Source organism: Antennarius striatus, chromosome 19, assembly GCF_040054535.1.
Source record: "Antennarius striatus isolate MH-2024 chromosome 19, ASM4005453v1, whole genome shotgun sequence".
NCBI classification, from domain to species: Eukaryota; Metazoa; Chordata; class Actinopteri; order Lophiiformes; family Antennariidae; genus Antennarius; species Antennarius striatus.
The window spans coordinates 5,748,364-5,770,236 of record NC_090794.1 but is presented as its reverse complement, the minus strand read 5'-3'; the positions used below and the strand labels follow the sequence as shown (position 1 = coordinate 5,770,236).

Below are 21,873 nucleotides of genomic sequence, written 5' to 3'. Positions count from 1 at the left end.
GATAAAGTAATTTTGCATCGATGGGGGGTGTTTTTGGGTTAATGTATTAAAAGTTAACATTTGCTGTTGTGGGTTGATGCAATCAAGTAGGGGCTGACTGACAGAAAGTGTTTATTCCAACTATGTGATCCAGGAACCATGGTCCTGGGGAAGAGCTCTGACGACGCTGAAAGGCAAAATCCTTCAGAGTCATTTAAACATCATGAATATGAGAAAGCAGCTCTGGCCTTGGATGGCAGTTTTCTTTCTATTTAATAACTGAGAATTTAAACTACAGTACAGCATTCCATTGATCTAAAATGTCTTCTCTTTCATTTTTATATATCAAATAATAAAATGAAAAGTTTTAAAAAGCCTGTCATGCGGCCTTTCGCTCCTGTCTGAGTTGGTGATTAAATCAAAAATGTGTTGGCTCGCTGTAAAGTGCAGCAGCAGCTGCCTTATAGTTTAGCTAGTTTTTCAGGCGTTGAATGGTATTCACTTTCACTTTGCTGTCAGTGAGGTAACATTTACCAACCATGCAAAACTTGAATGAAGACTTTTCCAGTCCTGCTCAGGGGTAAGTTACGATCAAGGTGGATTCATGGAAACGTGAACGCCAGAAACATAAATGTCAGCGCTTGAATAACGAGTTCTGATTTTGACAAGCTGAAGGAATGTTAGATGAGCAGGGAGGATCTTTAGAGGGTGTTAGATCCAGTAGACATTCAATGTAAAGGAGGTGTAAAAAGCCCAGGATGGAGGAGAAGATCAGCCAGTTTCTGATCTTCTCCAGATGGAACTGACATCAAGCAGGTGGGAGAAAGGGCATCTCTTCCCCTGTGATTGAGGTGAGGTGGTGGTGGGGGTAGGTAGGGGAGGGGGGGGGGGTTACTGGATGTGAATGTCATGTATGAAAGATCAATGGAGTGACAGGAGCCAGCAGAGAGGCTTGGCTTGATGACAGCTCCGCCATGAATATTTACAGCTTTGCCTTTCTCTGTGTCTACGGGAGCCCAGCGGTGCATCCTCTTTGATTCTGACACATTCAACCTCTCATGTATGCGGTTGTCAAAATATGTGTGTTTAACAGCAGACTGGTAAAAAAAAACTCTGAAGTTCCTAAAGGATTAAGGGATTCGAAATTTGGTCTGTATCTCATCATCTTCTATAATGTGATTGTAATTTATTTATTTTTGTACATATGGACCATATGAAATATGGAAAACAAACTTTTTGTTGATGTGCATTTTCTTTTTTCATGTTGCGAATATTTTTAAAATTTAAAATAAAAAAGAATATCCCTTGTCCTTAGCAATTACTGTATTATCAGCCAACACAAAACTCATTATACTTTTAAACATCTTGTCTTTTTGCTTGTTTTGCATTTTCTTTATTCACCAGACCTTAATTAATTTTAATGATTACACCTTCTTCATTTTTTTCCCCATTTTGACTTATTATACCATTTGATACGTTTTTTTCCCCCCACATTTTATTTTTTTAAAACTTTGTGCATGTAATCACGTTGTTGTTAAACTACATTTTATGAATGACATTTATCAAACAAATTACTTCCCTCTTCTTCTTCATTTTCTTCTAAATATTATTAGAATTATTACTATTATTATGAATGTTTGGGTGGATCCAGGACATTTATCACATTTTCATTAACTTTGTGAGACATCCGTCAGGCATGTATATTACTGGGCTGTGGTGGGGGCATGAATAGCTCCTGAGTTCTCATTTATCAAGGGTAATTAACAGACACTCGCATGAAGGACCCCAGGCCATTCCTGTGTCAGAATCCCAATCCTACCATGTTTTTCACACAGGTTGTTTAGTAGAGTACATAACTACCCTGTTCCTTCTGGGAAGGAGATCCTCATCTGAAATTGGCCCACTTGTTAAAAATGAGCCTCGCATTTCTGCAGTGGAGCCTCTTGACTGAAGACGCGCTGTTAACCCATTTCACATAACAAGTCTCCTTTCTAATTTTGAGTGATTCTTAGCAGAGGAGGTACGCTCCAGAGCTCCTGAGCCACAGATCAAAGCTCTGACTCTCTGGTGGATTAATGGGCTGCTCTCGGGGTGATTACGACACACACACTCAGGTATACATCCTCCACGTGAAGTGGATTTCTTCATCTTGTTTTGAAAGGATTATCCCCTTCACACACACACGCACACGCACACACACACACACACACACACACACCCCTCCTCACCCATACTTGAATGGCAAAATACAGAGTAACATCCGACCATCTCAACCTTGAGAGGCTGGTTTTAGTTGGAGGCCACTGAAATGGGTCTGAGGGGAAAGTGAAATATGGAACATGCATCATCCATAATGTGGTGATGTATTACACAGCAGTATTTGGTAATGGTGTGTATTCATAGTGTCAATGGCTCTGTTAAAGTGACAGTAGTTATCCTGCTAAATTATGATCCCAATCATGATCCCTGCCATCAGTAAAGCCTCACTCTAATATCACTAATGGCCAGTATGATAATTGCAGCACATTAAATGTCTAAGGACCCCGATGATGTCTCTTAGAAAATTTATGACAATGTTTTGGTTTATAGCTTTTCACACCTTCTTGTCAAACTTTAGTCATTTCCATAATTGTGTTAGACATTTAATCTGCTGCATGAGAGAATGACACAAACAAATATTTGTGTCTATTAAAAAGCTTGTTTCTGGGTGAGTTAGCGCCCCCCCCCCTGATCTTCGACATTCACACATAAAAGCCAGATCAGGTCAATAATTTATGATTCTCATCTCTCTGTGTGAAAGCAGAACATGCTGAGTCTGATCTGAAAAGGAGGTGGGAGCAAAAAAAAAAATAAATCATTCCGCTGCAGTAAAATTGTGAACCAGGCCTAAATAGTGCATTAGTGTAAAGTGAATCTGGAGCCACATATCCTGGTTTGGCCTCTTGCAGGAGGCGCACCGGTGATGCCCACCCACTCCAACCCCCCCCTCATCCACAAGAAGAACCCGTCCTAGTCATCTTATGCATGATGGCTTCAGTCTGCTGTAGGATGGCTGAATAATTCAAAGTTTTTACGCAGGACCATCTGGCAGCCCAGAGCGGGTAGACACCAGCTTTTCTCTCCAGTAGCTTTTGTAAAGTGAGGACGGGGATGCAGCAGCAGGACCCCAGTATACCGGCAGATTGAGCCGCTTACCAGCAGACTGAAATGTGCTGTGTCAGACTGATGGCTTATTTGGGGGAGGATATAAGCAATCACAGAGGAAGCTCAAATATTGTTGATGTGACACAAAGTCAGTCCACACTCAGCTGGAAATTCAAAAAAAAATCTTCTTATTTTTCTTCACGCATACATTTGTTCAGTCAGGAGTTTTCAGATTAACAGTAATAAACGCAACTCTCAGCGTTAATGTTCATCTCCACATCCACAGACTGCTTGTCGCTCTGTTTTTTTTGTTTGTTTGATTAATTCGTCATCATTTAAACTGCAAATACATGTGGATATTTGATATTAAGTGTCAGCGCAAATATTTATGAATAATAAGAGATTATGAATCATTCCCTTCTTCCAAAGCGCCATACCAAACCAATTACGTTATAAAACAAGGGAAGCCAGTTCACTTCAGATAAAGTCAAAGAGTAGAAAGAAATCCGGGAAACACTCTTTATCAGATCTGACCCACAAATCTAATTGGGTCCACTCTGATTCAACCTTTAGATTTCTTGGGTGTCAGTCTGGTTTTTGTGTAATCCTGCTGACAGTCCAACCAATTTACAAACAGACACGCGTGAAACACGAATTCTCTTTTAATTCATCTGAAACACACTTTGATAAAACATTTAAAGATGTTTCTACACTTTCACGAACACGCATCTTTTCCATAAATTCTCCTATATGTTCTATTGAATATGGAGACCTAGGATGCACTTGGTGAAACTTTTTCAACCTCTCACTGAGCTGAAAATCTTTGCGCATCCCCCCCCCCCCCGTTAGAAACACGCCCCAGCGTTCCCTGTACACCCTCCTCCGGTCGAGAGGCTCCAGTCAGCGGTAGTACAGTGATCTGCTGTGAATGATCCCCACACTGACTCCACACTGACTCCACACTGACTCCAAAGGGTGTCAGAGAGAAGATGTGACGCGGCCGGACGTCTGGCGTTCGTTCCGGCTTTTTTCTCCTGTGCGCTCCCGCCGGACGTGGATCATCCGAGTGGAGCCTCGGTCACACCTGCCGCTACTTGTCCTGTTTAACCTGAAGCCACGCGTGTTCGAGGAGAGGAGAGAAGAGACAGGAGAGCCTCTCCGACCTCCTCTCCACCCCGGCTGCTACTCCTGAGAGTCTGACGGGAAGGGCAGCCGCCGTGATCCAAGTGGAGGATGTCGATCAGGTAACAATAACAGCCATGTTTGTTTTTTTTCCTGTTTTTTTTTTAATTTTTATTTTTTAAATTACTTCTGTTCTGTCTACGCTTTTGACTCTTGGCACGTAAAAGAATGAGGGTTATACATCCAGTCAGCGCGGGAATCGGCAGGAGTTATGGGTGAGCGCATGGGAGCATCCTCCGGTTACTATGATGGCAAAAGTAACGCTCACCCTTTTCCACTCCTATGATCAAGGTGCGACAACAAACTTCCTCCCGTGGGGGGCAGGTGCAGCACCCCGGTACTCAAACGATGTTGAATTGTTCTTTTGAATCACACACACACACACACACACACACACACACACACACACACACACACACACACACACACACACACACACACACACACACACACACACACACACATACACGCACAGTGGAAGGTGGAGATTACCACAGTGACCCTGTTGGCACATTTTTTGTTGTCTGTGTGCGTTTGTGTTGGTGCTCCATCAGTCTCCTCTCAGGAGATTTATTTATGTCTGAGGCGACAGGCGCTATTTTCACTGCTGCTGCATGTCATCATTACTCTGCATTAACTCTCTAATAGGGCTTTTGTTATTGGTTAAGTGCCTAAAGCTCAGAGGCAGCCGGTGAGAATAATGATGAGGACACTGAGTGAGAAAGTGCGGAGTAATGAGAGATATTAGGTGTGTCGGATATCACAGTGCTCTGGTTAAATCCTGACGACATGAGACCGGTGCTTATGTAAGCTCCTCATTATATTTACTTATCTCAGCTCTGCATATGAACATGATGTCTGGAACCACAGCTCTGAATATAAGCAACCAGCAGGGAATAAATGGTGGAGTACAAACACTGCACTTTTCACCCATGTCACATTTTAATTTTTTGTTTTTCCTCTAAATATTTTTAGTTTAGTAATCACGTCTAAGAAGCAGGCATGTGGACTATTATTTAAAATCTATTTTTAATGTCCAGAATCGCATAAAAGCAGATGTCATGAGCTGTTTGGGGAAAGCGAGAAGATACGTTTAAAGGGGGTGTCAGGAAATTATGAATTTGTGAGATAGTGTGCATCATGGGGAGGAAAAGGAGGAGGAGTAGACTGCCTCCTCATGGACCTGTGCATCAACAGGCTGAGTGCATGTTGAGCTGTGAGTGTAGAAAATGGTGATGAATGTCACAGCCTCCGCTGTAAGTGCAGCAAAATGAACCTTAACTGATGTGAACATAAAATACTGTAGTTGTTATTTACTTCAAATACTCCAACATGACGTTATCAGGATATGTTTATACAGCCGTTTTGTTAGCAGCTGACGTCTCACTTTGGGTGAGTCCAGAAGGGGCCATGAGGAGTGGCTTTGTGAGTTTATGTGAGTTTGAGAACCAACCCACTTCCACAAGAGTCTAAATATCTAAATATCTCTGTGACTCCTGAGGACATGGAGCCTAAATGTCCTCTGGGGACCTTCTGGTAGGGATGCAGCTGAGGCGGTCCGGTTTTGGCCAGCTTCAGTTCCACTGTGTGAAGACAACAGGAGAGTGTTGATCTATCAAGCCGACTTGTACCTTCCTTCTCCTTTATGTCATCGTTGGTTACATTTCCCTCACGTTCACCTCCGCAGCACTAATTGAATCCATCCAGTATTCAGGCGAGGACCTACCTGCTATAACGACGCGACCTTGGCGCCCGGCTCCCCCAGAACTTCAGCGAGCAACGCACTTCAGAGGAGATGAAGCCCCTACGGTGTGCTGTGTCATCAGTCCAGGTTCTTCACAGTCAACCTGCTATGTCCAATTTATAAAGCTGTGTTTGAGATGCTACAACGTGGATTAATTTCTGGCTTAGCAAGCAATTATGGAGGGGGGTGAGGTGGTGTGTGCTCAGAGGAGGAGGGCAAGGCTGTGGGATTGAAATCTGAGGATGGTGCAGATATCCGTCAGCCCTCCATGCTGACAGCCTCATCCAAGTCTTCACCAGGACGGTGATTCATGACTAAGGTGACCGTGATCATTATTCACAGACCGGTTGTGTTCTTCCTTCCTTTGACATGCCCTCCTCCTGGGCCTGATCAAGTGTGTTCTATTATCTGGCAGTAATGATTTGTGGACGTCTGTGGTGCTGAAACATTTGAAGGGCATGTTGCAGAGCCTTCCAAAACAATATTATAACCCGCATCCATTAGCCATATGGGTTCCATTCCCCAGATTTACTTGATGCAATTTCAGTGTCCTCCCACAGCGGAGTCAGAGAACAAGCCTGGGATTCAATCCATTAACGCACATGTGGTTTGTCTGGGATCTACACCCTCCTCAATATTCATTGTCCTTTAACAGAGAATAACTTATTGATGTTATAAAAATGAGTCCAGTCATTTAGTAAGTAGAATATAAAAAAAAAACAAAAACAAAACCTGATTGCAAAATTCTAGCAGAACAGCCTGTTGAATCCATAAAACTAGATTTTTTGGGGGGGCAGGATTTACCGAACTGTTTTAGATTTAGGTATCAGAGAGGTAAAATTGCTTTAACCCGATGATGATCTTCATTGGCTTCATTCCTACGTCTTCGGTTGCAGTCGTGTTGGTGCTCCTGGTTGTCCATGTTTATCACCGCTGCAGTGTTTGCTGTGCAGTTATTGGTTTAACTCATAAAAAATGGCAGCTGTTGAGCCTTCCTTTTCCCTCCTCCCCCCCAACTGCATCTGTGTTTGACTGTCCATCCTCTCCTCCATCTCACCTCTACCCCCTCCCACCACCACCACCACCACCACCACAGCAGCCTCCGTCCAACAATCAGCAATAAGTTTGAACCGTAGAACAAACAAATCCGTCGCCCATCTGGAGGAGGTGTCTGGAAATAAAACATGGCTTTCTATCTAGACGTGAAGATTGTTTATTAGCCCGTGAGTCTCAGTGGATCATGAGTAGGACCAACAGAGGGTGGGGGGGTGGGAGCTCATGCTTAATTAGCACTCTGGGTTTCTGAAGGTGCTTTTATTCAGCTGTTCTCACAGCCCAGCAGGATGGAGCTAAAGGAGTGTCAGTGATATTTAATATGAGAATAATTAAACGTGTTTTTTAAACTGCAAATGCATAACCTAAACCAAACGCTCATGCTATCAACCGAAGAGGAAGACAGTTTACAGGGTGACCGAGATCCTGGTTTAACTAGAAACTGAAACCTTTTTAAAAAAATTTTTTTCTGCATATTCCCATGACTTTTACAAAACAATCCCTGGAAACAGATGGAAACAGTGTAGAATGCATGCCGAGGCAGCAGGGGGCGATATACCTTATGAAAAACCAACAAGTCCCCGAGATGGTGAAGTAATTGTTTTTCAGTAGAGTTTTGCCCATTGACACGCCAATGGTAAGGTAGCACATCAAGAAGGTGACAGTTTGGAACGCATTTGAGTTTTTATGTTCTCATAGTCATGGACACAAATGGTTAAACCACATCAAACTTTTACCGTTTGTCATCCCTGAAGCTGCTGTACGGCACAGAGAAGGGCCTGTCTTACGTCTCTTACGTACGACAGGCCACATTGTCTGTTGAAACCATAGATGTATGTCCAGGAGACTTGTTCAATCAGAAACAGAGACAAAAACACCCGGTAGTCGTCTGTGTGAGTGAGTGTGTTTGTCTGTGTGTTTGTGTGAGAGTTTTTTCACTGAGCTCACTGTTTTGACAAAAAAAACAACTAAAGTCTGTTCCGGCTGTCTGCAGGCAGAGCTGTTATTACATTTTTTCCCCTCAAACTTCGCCTTTTGTCGACTTGTGGCTTGATGCATCACCGCTGATGAAACGCATCCATTAAACAGACTAACCACCCCAGCTTTATTGACATGCATGGACATGACGCTGCCACTCCGAGTGCAAAAAATCATTCATAATTATATTTTTCACAGTGAACTCCATTTACTCTAAGTCATTTCAGCAGCTTAATGGCAGCTCAAACTAAATGAAGAGGCAGGTTCATCAAATTTTACGGGAAGTGCTTTTTCCCTCAGGGTAAGTCAGGATTGGCGGAAAAAAAAAAGCGGAATACTAAATATACTTCTTCTTTTTTTTTTTAATCTTGAAAATGCAAATTGTCATATAATTATGCAGGTTGTTTTGTGACATTAACGTGTCATATCAATGAAAAAAAAAGACAGTTAAGCTCAGAGAAGTGTTGTTGTTTTTTTAGGAGTGAGTATGAATTCAGATGTGAGATATTTAAAGATTGTATCAAAAATTGGATGCAAATTTTTTCCCAGGAGAGTGCCCTGCCTCTGAAGCCTCCTTTTCAAACCAGTGTGGGTTTTGTAGGGCTGTCAGTGCCTTTGTCTACATGTAGTGCCAGTGATCGGGGCATGATGCCTAATTCTCTGCAGCTATTCGCTGCTATCAATTAGACCATTTATGGGGAGGTGCTGTCAGAGTTACCATGGCAACCAAAATCTTTGGCAGTCGTTGCATCCCCAGCAGGGCTGTAGATGGAGCTTTACTGCACAGTACATTTTTAAGATTTAAAATCTTCAGCGCCCAGGATGAGGAACAATGAGCTGAGCAGTGAGCACTCGTCTGTGGATGAAGCATCTCCTCGGCTTGTAAGCATTCTGTGAGTAGTTTGGGATATTTTCAGTGTTAACAGATAACTTTGACAAATGGAGGAAGTTGCAGAAGTGCATAGCAGGCAGAAGCAGTCATTTACTGGAGGAAAGCCCAGAGTTATATATCTTCAAATTACCTGCTCACATGCTTTAACAAGCCGTTTTAGGCTCTTGTCAGAAGAAAGTGTCTGAGTGAACAACTTCCTATAGCTCTGTCACACTTTATGGTCTTTAATTTGTTCTATTTTGCGGAGAGTGACGGTCTGAGTGACTCATGAGTGACAGTCTGAATACATAGCAGGTGTTCCTGTTTGACTTTTAGTTAGTTTGACTGTACACAGGTTTACCCCGTTGGTGCAGATCCGGATAGTGAGGCAGATCCAGCACTGATGAAACTGTGAAACTGTTCTCAGCACTCTCAGAGAGTTTTTTCCTCCCAGTTGTCTCTAGAAAAGTCAGTTAAGACCAAAACACATCTAGAACTAGACTTTTGCTCTACAGAGCACCTGGGTACTTAATGAGGTAAAAAGGCATTGGTGTAGAGTAACTAGTGTCAGGGTTTTCCTAAATAAAATGGTCCATAAAAAAAGAAAGGACCACCCAAACAGTGGTGAACAAGACAGACTGTGTAACTTGTTAACTATGTGGTTTTATCCACAGGGCCAGAAATTAAACTGCAGCCCCTCAGTGAGCCTTACTATACAGTATACACCTGCTTTAATGTTCCATCGACTAAAGACGCTTTATACAAGTAAGTGTGAGGAAAATGAATGAAACTTGTGTTGTTATTGATCGTGTGTTCTGACACAGACAAGTCGGCCAGCCTGAGGCCGATCTGAGTGAAGTCGCATCATCACAGCGACATCACCACCGCCTGTGATTTTCTCTGCGTACAGTGATAAAACATCCAATGCTCTCCTCACACTCAGACAAATAAAATGATGACATGTTTCAGTATTCTGATGGTTTGGGTTTTAGTGACTGTGGCATTGGTTTAGATTTGAACTCTCTGAAGGCTTCCTCTTAATGGTTGTGGTCCAACTGGAAACTTTTACAGCGCTGCTGTTCATTTGGCTAACTGCAAATACAATCTAAGTATTTATCGTGCCATTGGACACAGTGGACCTTTAACATACAGGCTGTTGCTCATTTGGAATGTGATTGGCAATCATGGCCAAGTAGCTGGAAAAGGTCAGGTTGTTTGTATTTAGTGTTAAACAGTAATGTGTGTAGGTTTTTTTTTTTGTGCAGCTGCGTTGAGGGTCAGTGCTTCACACCAGTGAATCTTTGAAACCCTGAGTGGTTTTTATGTCACACAGAGTCAAGCAGAGTCTGCGGAGAAGAGAGGTAACGTTTTCACAGGTTGATGTGCAGTGAATGACGCTGATGAGCGGTAATCTGAACCGCCTCTGGAGTGAGAAAAACACAAGCAGCCTCCTTCTGTCCGGCTGTGAGTTATGGCTCTCCTTTATCTGATGGAGCACTTAGTCTCCAGCAGAGGCCTGTTTTTGAGTATTCTTTTCACTTACGCCCGATCGATCGCTGTTGCCAAGTGTTAATTATGAGTCATGCCATTAAATGTGATCTCCTGCAAACTTATTCTATTTCCCTGCTTTCTTGCAAAGGCAGACACGTGTAATTAAGGTTTACGTAGATGCATTAGAGGCAGGTTGGAGCCAGATAAATTAGACTGAGGTACTGTATGTCACTGAAAAGAAAAAAGAAAAGTTGAGCTTAGAAGTTGTAATGATTTACTGGGAAGAGAATCTTTTCTTTAAACCTGTAGCAGGACAATAATTCACTGGAACTAACAACATGATCTGGCCTTTTTTAATTCAGGCTGTTTCCAGTTTTTGATGGCGTCTGTGGAGAATGCGTGACGGAGGAAGTGTAGCTGAGGTCTAAGCTCGTAACAGTGATTGAATGTGATTATGTGGCATAATAAAAAGGCTGCTCACTGAGCTATTAGCAGTCTTTCTTTAAACTGACAGAACTTGATGCAGAGGCCGGTGAATTCATTTAGATAGGAAGCCACAGGGATTGGATTGTTACTGCTGCTCACAAGAGTGTTTCAGATGGAGGAGAGTCACTGTCAAAAAAAATTTCAACCCTGAAGAACTGTATTGTTTTGCTTTTAAATAAGAATCCGACTTTTATTCCCTAAATAATTTAATCTGTCATAAGCTGTAAGTAGTTCTGGGATGCTGTTGGGTCCTTGGATCAATGGCACATCCAGAGGAGGAAGAAGGAAGCTGATGCTATAAGGATCATTGTACCTACAGCGAAGCATGGAGGGGGCTCAATGATGGTCTGGTTCTGCTTTGCCTCCTCAGGCGCTGGAGACATGCAGCTTACAAGACAAATTCAATCAAGGATCAGGAAATACTAGAAAAAAATGTATCTGTGATGAAGATGAAGCTCAGGTGTCAAATGTCCAGCTAGGCTTGGTTTCAAAGGACGTCCTGGATCATTCTAGAGGTCATCACAGTAGCCTGACTGGAATCCATATCAAATCTCTGTAGGGATTTGAAGGAGGTGTTTGCAGCAGATAAACAAGGAATATTCCGAAATTGGAAGCTGTTGTCTGTGAGGAACGAACTTAGTTAACTCCGGAGTGGCACCAGAAGCTGATGTCTGGATATCATGTTTTCAGCAGGTCATAGCAGCTAAAGGCTCTGATGACAACTAGAGATACTTGACTTGAAGGGATGGATTATTTATCGCTGCAGCAGACCAAAAACAAAAACCAAGGTGGGCCATGAACCCATATAAAGGGGAGAGAAAAACCGTGTCACACCCTGATCATATCCGACATTACAGTCCTTACATCAAACTATGACTAAAAAGCATAAAGATTTATTCATAATATCTTATCTCACAATAAAGTTTTAAATGTGGTCCAGGATATGAGGCCTTTAGTGAAAACGAGACAATCGGGATGAGATGTTCCAGCAAAGTCTTGTGTTGTTGTGTTATGTTGTTCAATGCATATTTGAGGCACTCAGACATATTCACTAGTATCTATACATTCTTTGTGATTGATGTATGTTTGTGAAGAAAATAAATAATTCATGATGTTGCTTGCGGATTGCAGCTTTTCCGAAAGAGACAGTCTATTACATTCTCAGGTCAGACTGCTTCTGCATTCAGGTCAGTTTTTAAACGCCCACAAGAATTTGATGGGACTTATCTAAGGCCATAAAGACCAAAAAACATGAAATATTCTGCAGTCAGTAGGAAAAGTCCCATTAATATTTAATGGTTCCATTGTGACAGAGGTGGGATATGATGTCTTTGCTTTTTGTCACTTAGCTGTGTTATCTGTAGCTGTGAACCCGACCCAGCAGCAGACTCATTGGATCAGATTTGTGACCTGTTAATGAACTACAGGGAGATGTAAGAAATGTGTAACTGCTAAATGAGGAGGTGATAATGAAGGTAAAGCAGACAGACAGCATTAGATCAGTGTTTTCTGCAGTTGGCTGTTGACCTTTAGAGATTCTGTTACATTGAGGGGTTACACAAACTGAGGCTTCGGATGTGAAATATTGACATATCACATGAAGTTACTTAGAAATTTGAAACTGAATGTTTCAGCCTTTCCAAATCATCACTTTTTTCACAAACAGAACTGAAGAGTGAAGACATACGAGCTCGGGTGGTCGAGGTGATGAGAATCAGGTGTACAGCCGTGCCACCAGGTAGTTGTTTGGCCACGCCCAACGCCATAGAAAGAGAAGGGGCCAGGGAGACAGACTGGGAAACAATAAGGAAAAAACTGTAATAATGCAAGTATGTTAATAATACTAATGCTTATAACTGGTAGATAGAGTGAGACAGACCAGTAGATGGTTAAATCCTGTCTCAAAATGTGCATTCGTTATTCCTTCTTTTACCTTCCTGGAATACGGTGGCTAACAATCTTGCATCTAGTTTACTGAAATCGACTGTCAACTGTCTGATGATGCAAAAGTTTGCAAAAAAATGTGAAAGCAGGTGAAATTTTACTCAAATAATCAGATTTAATAAGGATTGATCGACGTTATTTCTGCCACCGCAAAACGTCTGAAGTATTCTGCTCCTAGATTGTTAGAAAATTGAGATGTACTGTACGTTTTTTTTCAGTACCATCGTCAGGACCATTTAACTCATAGTACAAGTTGAGGAAGTTTGGCATGGGACCGGACATATGTGCAAAGTTTGGCTTATTTATTACATTTTCAGATACAGAGAAGAAGTTTGGTGATTCCGAGAAGGTTCCCAATAAACACAATAATGTCTTCAGCTGTCAGGTTCTAGTATAACAAGCTGTCAGTTTCCTCCAGAAAACCAAGAAACCTTCAGGTTTAAAAAAAAAAAAAAGAATATTATGCAACTTGTCACAATTCAGAATAGAAAAACAGGTGGGAAATCTTTCCATGACCCCCAGGAGGAGAGTTTCTGCTCAGTATCATAAGCAGTTTTTGTTACAGGATAGAGTGAGGTGGGAAAGTGTATCAAGACCGGGAACAGAACATCCACTGGGATGTAACCTAGATGCTTTATCTGCACACATCTACTGCCATGCCTGCTTGTATCTCCAGCTATACTGCTGACCTTTGGGGAAAATGGGAGCAGGTATTAGCTTACAAAAAGAAATCCAGGAAGTTCAGAGACAGTTTGCTCAACCCTTACTGGCATTTCTTCACACGTGAGGGGGGCATTGGCACAAACACCTGGAGACTGTCTGCCTGTGAAGCTGTGGTTACAGACTAGGTGATGTAAAATCTTTGAGGCTGCAGTTACAGCGCTGAAGAACACACTGAGTTCTCATTCTTCAGCACTGTTGTGCTGAGTTTCACTTTTCTCTCACCTGCACATAGCAGCCATGAGCCTCCTGCTCTGTTTTATGCTACCGGTACATATGCCACACTTAGTCATCTTGTTCTAATTACCGGTAAATATGTGTAGCCTATAATTCACATAGCGAATATAACTATCTCTTGGTTCTGTTCTCACTTTCAGTATGTTATATGAACCCCTTGAATGCGGGACAGAACGCTGTCGGGTGCGCTCTTTCCACGATGCCTGGGGATTCCTGAATACTTTCTGGTAATTCTGTAGCAGACTCGACTCTTCCACCTGGGGTGCACTGGAATATGGGTTTGAAGCAGACAGGAGTTGTTGTTATCATATATTGCAGGTGAATTTGTTGCAGAGTGTGACAATCCTTCATGCGTTTCACCCTCTACCAATGCGTCCTTTAGAGAGTGTCTCTATCAGAGGAAATTTCAGGGTCATTTATTTAGCCTTGTGCTAAAAAGGTTTTTCGAACAAATAATAGTTTGTCATCCTTCTCATGCAGCACCATAAAATCTAAACTGTGTCAGAAGGATAAACTATAAGTGACCCCAGCTGGCTAAAGGCAAAAGGTGTTTGATGCTTGTTGAAGGGGGTGCAAAAAAACAAACTATTAATGCTGGATTTAAATTTATTTATTACTTCTGTATAAATTGTTTATGAAGATGTACATAACTCCTTTCAAGCTCCATAATGTATCTGCAGATATTCCTGATGTGTGTTCTATATGTCTGGATGAAAAAAAGTACTTTATTCCATTCCTTATGGGAATCTTGGAGGGATGCTGTTTCGGAAAGGAGATCCCCCTCGGTGCCAAACTACATGTATATGCTCGGAATATTTTCAAAACAAACAAATCACAATAATGAGTTTTGGACTTCTTCAGTTAGGGAGTGTTATTGCACTAAGTTGGAATTTGGATTCTTCATCAATGGGAATGTGGATGAAGAAAATGTCTGGCTTAAACTTGGAAGAAAGATAAACATATACCATTTTATTGATTTATTATTTTTATTCTAAACTGTTTAGTTAACTAATTAGTTTCTTAATTTTTGTGGTGCAGGTTATGGTTTTTGTATGGGCACATTTTTTTTTGTTTGAAAATATGAAAAAAGGAATTTAAAAAAAGTCTGGGTAAATTAAAGAAAACATAACATGAATAAGAAATTGGTGAATGATGAGGGATAAAACATGTACAGACTTTACTGAAAAGCACAGAGAATTATGTTTAGGTGACTGTCCAAAAGTCACCAATGATAAAGTTCAATACATTCCTGAGTCAGGATTGTCCTCCATCTTCCCTGCTGAGGAATCCTGGATTCTTCAGGATCACTGCTGCTGCTTCTTGAACACAGTGGAGATGTGAATGCTTGTGGGGGATGAAAGTTGGGGGAAAAGTGCAGCGATTGAATCAGATGGAAGTGTGCCGGGGGCCATCCATCCTGTAATCCCTACATCAGTACGTGTAATGTGTGGATGGATGTGTTGACCTTCAGTGGTTATCTCCAGGAGAGACCGTGACCTACGCATCACTCTGTAAGACGGGATTCGTTCAAAGCTGCACTGGGCTAGGTTTTTAAACGGATCCAGTCTTAAAGGACTGCTGTTGAGACGACAATCTGATTACACTCAGTAGAATTCCTCCATATTTGTCCTAATTTCTCAAATTAAATTTTGTTTGCAGACATCATTTTTTTCCACCCACAGGAAGTGATTGGATACAAATGAGAAGTGAGTGAGAGAAGAATGAACTTCAACAGGAAATCGAAGCATTGAAGCTAGAGATCAGTGCCCAGACGAAGGTGTTAAAGCAGTGTCAGAGAATCTTCCTCAGGCTCAAGCGGCTCTGTGTAAGAACTTTTGTTTGAGCTTGAAGACTTTGCAACACCGGAAAGTCAGACCAAAGGAATGGGCCTGACGTCTCTGAGAATTGTGGCAACTGGGCTTGGTGCCTCGTCAGTACTGTCAACCATCAACATCTCATTTATGTGAAGACATTCCTGTCCTGTGCAGCATCCTGCAGGGCTGCGGTCATGTTTATGGATGTCACTGCATCTAGGTAGGAGGAGGCAACCATGCTGGGGTCTCTCTGGAAGTCCCAATGGAGGCACAGCACCAGGGTCACATTATCTGGCAGCCATGATAAAGATTCTGTCACGGCCAGCTGTGCAGACTCAGTCTTTGTCTCTTCTGCTAATGTACTCTCCCTCTATTTAACCACTTCACATTACAGTGGTGTGGTGAAGATTTGCTGAAAAGCATGCATTTGTCTTCTTCCACTATGTTGAATATCTTCTCATGTAATTAACAGGATAAACTGAAATGAATTCTTTCTTTTTATCTTTCTTCAGTGAAAGGCACCTTAATTATCAGAATTTTTCAAGCTGGTTTGCACTGATAGTTGCATAGTTAAACATGACACAATGGTAATTTTACAAAAAAAAACTATAATTGTGTCATATTTTGCATCTTTTTTTGTGTGCCATAACTGATTCTTTACAACATGTAGTAACAAGCAGAGGTGAAGAAGGAGGAAGCATCTCATATGCTTATTGACTTCCAGGACAAATGTGCTGACTGAGGTGCTATTATCTCCTCTAAGGAGGTCATTTTCACACATATGCTTGTTCGCTAGTTCAAAATTAAAACCTGGATCCAGTCTTGTTATTTAATTTTTTTTAGACATTGTGTGATGGGATTTTGTGTGGATGTTTTTCAAGTTGTTGTTTTTTTTTGTCTGGTGTGTATATGGTTGAGGTGTGTATGTGTGTATGGCATCACCTGAACCTATAAGGATTGGAGAAATCTGATCTTACTTGCAGACAAAGAGACATCCTCATCATTATCCTCATCATCAATGTGACATGATGTTGCACCATCTCAGTCTGGATGATCAAAGACGAGAAAAAGTATCTAATTAGCTCTCCTCTGAGACTCTGAGCTGGAGGATGGATCCAGCCTCTCTCCAAACAGTGAAAATAATCTCTTTGAAATTATGCAACACTAAAGTTTGCGATGCTGCACACATTATGTCATATAAACAGACAGTTTAAAAAGAAAACCAGAGGCAGGATTCCATAATGCTGCTCTACCTCCTCAAGGTTTACACTGAACCGGCAAAAAAAAAAAAAAAGAGCCAGCTCTACAGAAGTAAAGTTGCACCAGGCAAAGTTTGTATTAATAAATATACAGGTGTCTCATTATGTGAAATCCCAAAGCAAGGCTGCAGCCTCTCGTCTGCTAAAGCTCCTGCTTTAGTTTGACTGAGATGATCATTGGCAGCAGGAACAGCTGACTCAGAACTAAGCAGACCAGAATGTTGACATGTTTTTACTTTACACATTCTTAGATCAGACTGAAATGAGCTGCTGAGCTCAACTTTCACCTGGCATAGCTCTAGGAAAACACGATTCGTTGAAGAAGCAGATTCATGAAATACAACTATGTGTTGAACACATGGTGTTGAGGGCCAATCAGGAGGCTCTCACAAGTTTTTAGTTGCCCTTGAAGATCAGGCGCCCTTGGTCAGTTGTAGCCATCATCACAAGGAGGGTGTAGTTGTAATTTTTTTCACCTATAGCCACTGGTTTGTTTGAGAAAACGGTACAAAGAATTTCCCAAAAAGAATCCATGGGTAGATTAAATAATGGTCAGTCATCGAGGAATGAAATCTGAACTCAAACTCAAACCTGCAGCTCGCTCATGTAAAGAAGAACTTGTGATTTAGCTTTGACCATCAGTACCATTCAGTGCCTGTCGAGACCTGTTGAACTGCTGCTGTAAGCACATTTAAAAAAAAACACCTTTAGTTGCCACTCATTTATCTTCAACGTGAGCGAAAGAGGCAAACACAAAAGGCCCTGCTCCTCACGTCTAATGAGCCTAAATGGACCTAAATGTCAGGGAGCAAGAGCACCAGCAGTCATCCGGCATGCTGCTGCCATGTTGGTAATAGTTGAGGGGCGCATACAGTCTGCCGTGGAAGCCAAGCAATTACGTGGGCAGACAAACTCCCTTATCTCTAATGAACACTTGCAGTCACTTTAAAAAGCTTTCGCATCTGTTCTGGCAGGTGGGATTTGGGGCGAGAGGGATCTTTTACCGTCACGTAGGCACTTTCCAACGGCTTCAGCAATTTGTGCCTTTTTCAGAGAGTGTAGGCAAACACAGTTGATCATTAGCGAGGAGGGTTTGGAAAGTTTAGGTCATTATGTCACTGTCTAAATTGTGAACATTAAAGGTGATGCTTCACAATTGAACCCACACCATTACAGCATCAATCTGTAACATAGCAAGGTAGTTCTGTAGACACATAACTGACCATATCTGTCCCCTTTCATGTGTGTGTGTGTGTGTTTCTGTGTGTGTGTGTTTGTAGTCTCAGTCCACATCCTCACATCCTGCTTTTCCACTTTGTGTTTTGACACAAGGTGGAAAAGCAAAATAACGGATTGCAAAGCTTTGGTAATTTTGTTAGATATGGTGTCAATAAAATACGGTGTCTTTCAACTCGTCCCTGGTACGACTTGTAATTAACACACATCCACTGTGTTATCTGCTGTATGGTAACCGTGGTATTGATTTCTAACAATGTTGTCTTTGCTCATTTATTCCTCCACCGTTTCCTGATTGTGTCCTTGCATACACAGCCGCTAACGGTGCTTTCTTCTCATTTTAGACCTGAAAACCTGTGAGCATACAAGACACTTGAGAATAGAGGCGTGGCAAACAACCCAACAGAAAAGAGAAATGTATTTGCATGAATCTGCTTTTGCCGGTTGCGTTTATGTGCCTTACAAAGAGCATCAGCTGAGATCATGAGTATGAATCAGAGGCCTGACACAGCAGTATGAAAGGAAGCAGATAAGCCGAGTGAAGATGAATGTATGGAATCTCAGAACGGGCCTATCTCTGGTGCGTACGCATGCATGACACACATGCAAGCACACACACCCGCTGCTGCACACTTGTCAGCAAACAAGCCGGTACCAGTCAACAGAGGAGTGTGTACATGGGGAGGCGATGCTGAATGGATTGTTTTTATTCTCCATGCGGTCCAGCTGAAGACCGCGGCGGATGCCAGTGACGAGGCAGCACAGCGTGATTGACTGCACGGGCCTGTGGAAGTTATCTCCAGCAGCTGAGGTATAAAGCAGTCTAAGCCTCGTGCTATCGCATGTCACCGTCCCTCGTTCAGAAAAAATATGCATTTCACCCTAAGTCTGATGGACTGTCTGGGCAAATGTAACAGAGATAGCGAGGGATTACATTTTTCATTAAAGTTGCACAAGGCTTGCCTGGAATGTTGACAGCTCTGCAGATCAGCAAGAGGTCACATCATGTATGGCGATGTCAGTGAACTACACACGGCAGGACGCGCAGGACAGCAGAGGCGTTCAGGAGGGCGTCAGTGATGTCCAGATGTGAGGGGAATATCCAACACAACCTCCTGTTTTCTTTTAATTCATTAAAGCTGTTTGTGGATTGCGATGAGTTTTATACTGTACATAAAGCTGATTGGCTAAAAAATCTATTCAGGTTATGTATTGCAATATGAGCCTGGACATGTGATTAACAAATTATCCACATGCAACCAACATTTGTGAGCTTCAGTTGTTTGATGGAAATTGTAGCTGGATATTTTATTTCTATTGTTTTTAAAAAGCTCGTCTTGTTTTATTGCTACCTGATTGTGTTGTTAGGATAAATTCTCTTGGGAATTAAACAAGTATCTAATGAGAATATTATTCCGCTCCACAGTGAAGGAAAAGGATGGAGAGGCTGCCGGTGACATCACTTTAATGACACAGCAGAACACTCAACCTCTTCCTCATCTGTTAGTCTCTAACAGACAGGATGATGTTACATGTGCTTTCAAAATAATTAATCCAATAATTTATGCTGTTAACTTCATACACTTAACATGCTGCAGACTCTTCATCTTATCTGCTAGTCATATTTCATGTTGTATTTCAGATTGAGGACACTAGTAAATGCTTTGGCACACAGGATACAGGAGATAAGGATGGATACAGGATGGAAAATCATTATCTATTCAGCGAGAAACTGATTTTGAGTTGAGTCAATATCCTGTTAACGTGACAAAATTGACTAAGGTAAAGATCATTTCAGGTTTTAATTAACAACAGCTTGTTAAAGAGGATCCTTTAAACAGATTGCAGAACTGCTTCTTTTAAGGATGTTCACCGACTGACATAGATACTACATATACGGCTTTCTAACTCGTGTAACTTGATGAAGCAGTGTACCCTCATGTCTAGGGGGAAATAATTTTAATTTTTGTAATTTTCATAATCATTAAAAGTGCATTTGTGCAGCGGTTCTCAAAATGAGTGAAATTGGTGGTTTGGAGAATTAGATGATTCCACAGAAAATATAGATCTCACTGATGTCAGACCCAGACAGAGGACCAGCTAGCAGGATCTAGCCTGAAGCCCTCAGGCTGTGTACAGTCAGGGGGATAGAGAGGAGTATAATTTGCAGCCTGGTCAATGCCGAGCTCAAAATGATTCTAAATTGAATTGCAAACAAATGTACCAGTGTGGTCCTGCTAAAAGGAGAAAAGTGTGATATTTTTCTAGGCGTGATTCATTTATGGCTGCAGCATTCTGTGGAGACTAAGATAGACTTTGAACAGTTTCACTCGGCAGGGGCAGATGTAACGGCTGTTCACACAGCAGAAATAAAGTCACAATAAATACCTGTCCTCCTGTTTGACTAGGGCTGATCCCACACAGAGAGGACACTAGTGTAACTTTAGGTTATCTTTTACTGCAGTCAACAACAGCAGTTATTGGAAAAAAAACTGCAGGATATATGGTGAGGTTTTCAAGGTAGGATTCCAACCTTTAGCATCAAGCAGAAAAGTGAACTTTTGTTTGCCCCCAGAGGTGAAGAAATTGTTGTATAAGGTAACATGATGTGAGAATGTATGGCAGCCTTTGGCTTCCTCGGTCTTTGGAAATACAAAAAAAATCAACTATCACAGGACTCAATACATTTGCTGAATGCCTTGTAAGGCCCTAAAGGTGTGTGGGGGTTTTTTTGTGTGTTTTTGTAATTGGTTTCTTCAGTGTGTTTTTTTTTTTAGGCATACAGAAATTGAACTTGATTAAAGTTTTTCATATAACAAAAGCAGGAGCAGGGAAAGCCTCTAAGCTCACTTTTCATTGACTTAACTACAAGATTTATCATCAATGTGTGACACATACTAACATTATATTATATTCAGAATAAACATATAATCTGCCAGCACAATGTGCCATTTTTTAACAGCCAAGCTACTATGGTGCTGTCGGCTAATGATGATATTAGAGTGTTCTTCTTTTCTTAATGGGTGTTGCAAATAGCCTGTAGTTTTATTACTATCACCTTCTGGTGGATGAACTGCATTACAGTCACAGATTTAAAAAAAACATATCTTTTGACAAAAGTAGTTTTTTTTTTATTGATTCAGGTATTCACATATTTGAAAATCAATTCTGATCATGAGGATGTATTGTTTTGAAATTTACGTTACAGCAGATTCATGCAGTGACTTGCCTTTTTCCCGAGTGCTGATCTAAATCATCACAATGCATAGAAACTTGTGACCAGTGTTGTTGTTGACTTGATATTTTGAAACCACAAACTAGCTTAAGGGAAGAAAACATTTTGGAACCCATGAAGGTTAAAGAACATTTCGCCTTTTACAGATGCATAAGTACATGTGTTGTTTATTTGGGTCAGTTTTGCAGAATCAAACGTTCTGAATGGTAAAAGGCTCCTGACCTTCAAAGAGAACGCTCTTTTAAATGAATGTTATGGGAATACATAAATGTGATCTTGTGTTGTTTTACGGTTCATTGTTGCTAATCCCTTCAAGACCAGCTGCTCTGATCACTGGGGTCATATTGGAACAGCGTGCGATAAAGATGTCAACCATTAACCTCAGTTACAGGGCACTTATAAAACTACAGTGTTTCTTTATTGATTTGATTGGCAGCCTTTTTATCTATGCCTTTCGGCTAATAGATAAGAAAAACCACAATAATGTTTCCATGGCTCCG

General features: G+C 41.5%; 1 protein-coding gene across 1 annotated transcript in view; it reads left to right on the top strand.

Moving 5' to 3' along the window:
* The first annotated feature begins 4,090 nt into the window (after nt 1–4,090).
* The window catches only part of LOC137613117 (heparan sulfate glucosamine 3-O-sulfotransferase 5), a 45,823-nt gene continuing 28,040 nt past the window's right edge, over nt 4,091–21,873 (top strand). Inside the window, exon 1 of the mRNA XM_068342001.1 lies at nt 4,091–4,367. The gene's annotated coding sequence lies outside the window, so the exon portion shown is untranslated. The remainder of the gene's footprint in view (nt 4,368–21,873) is intronic.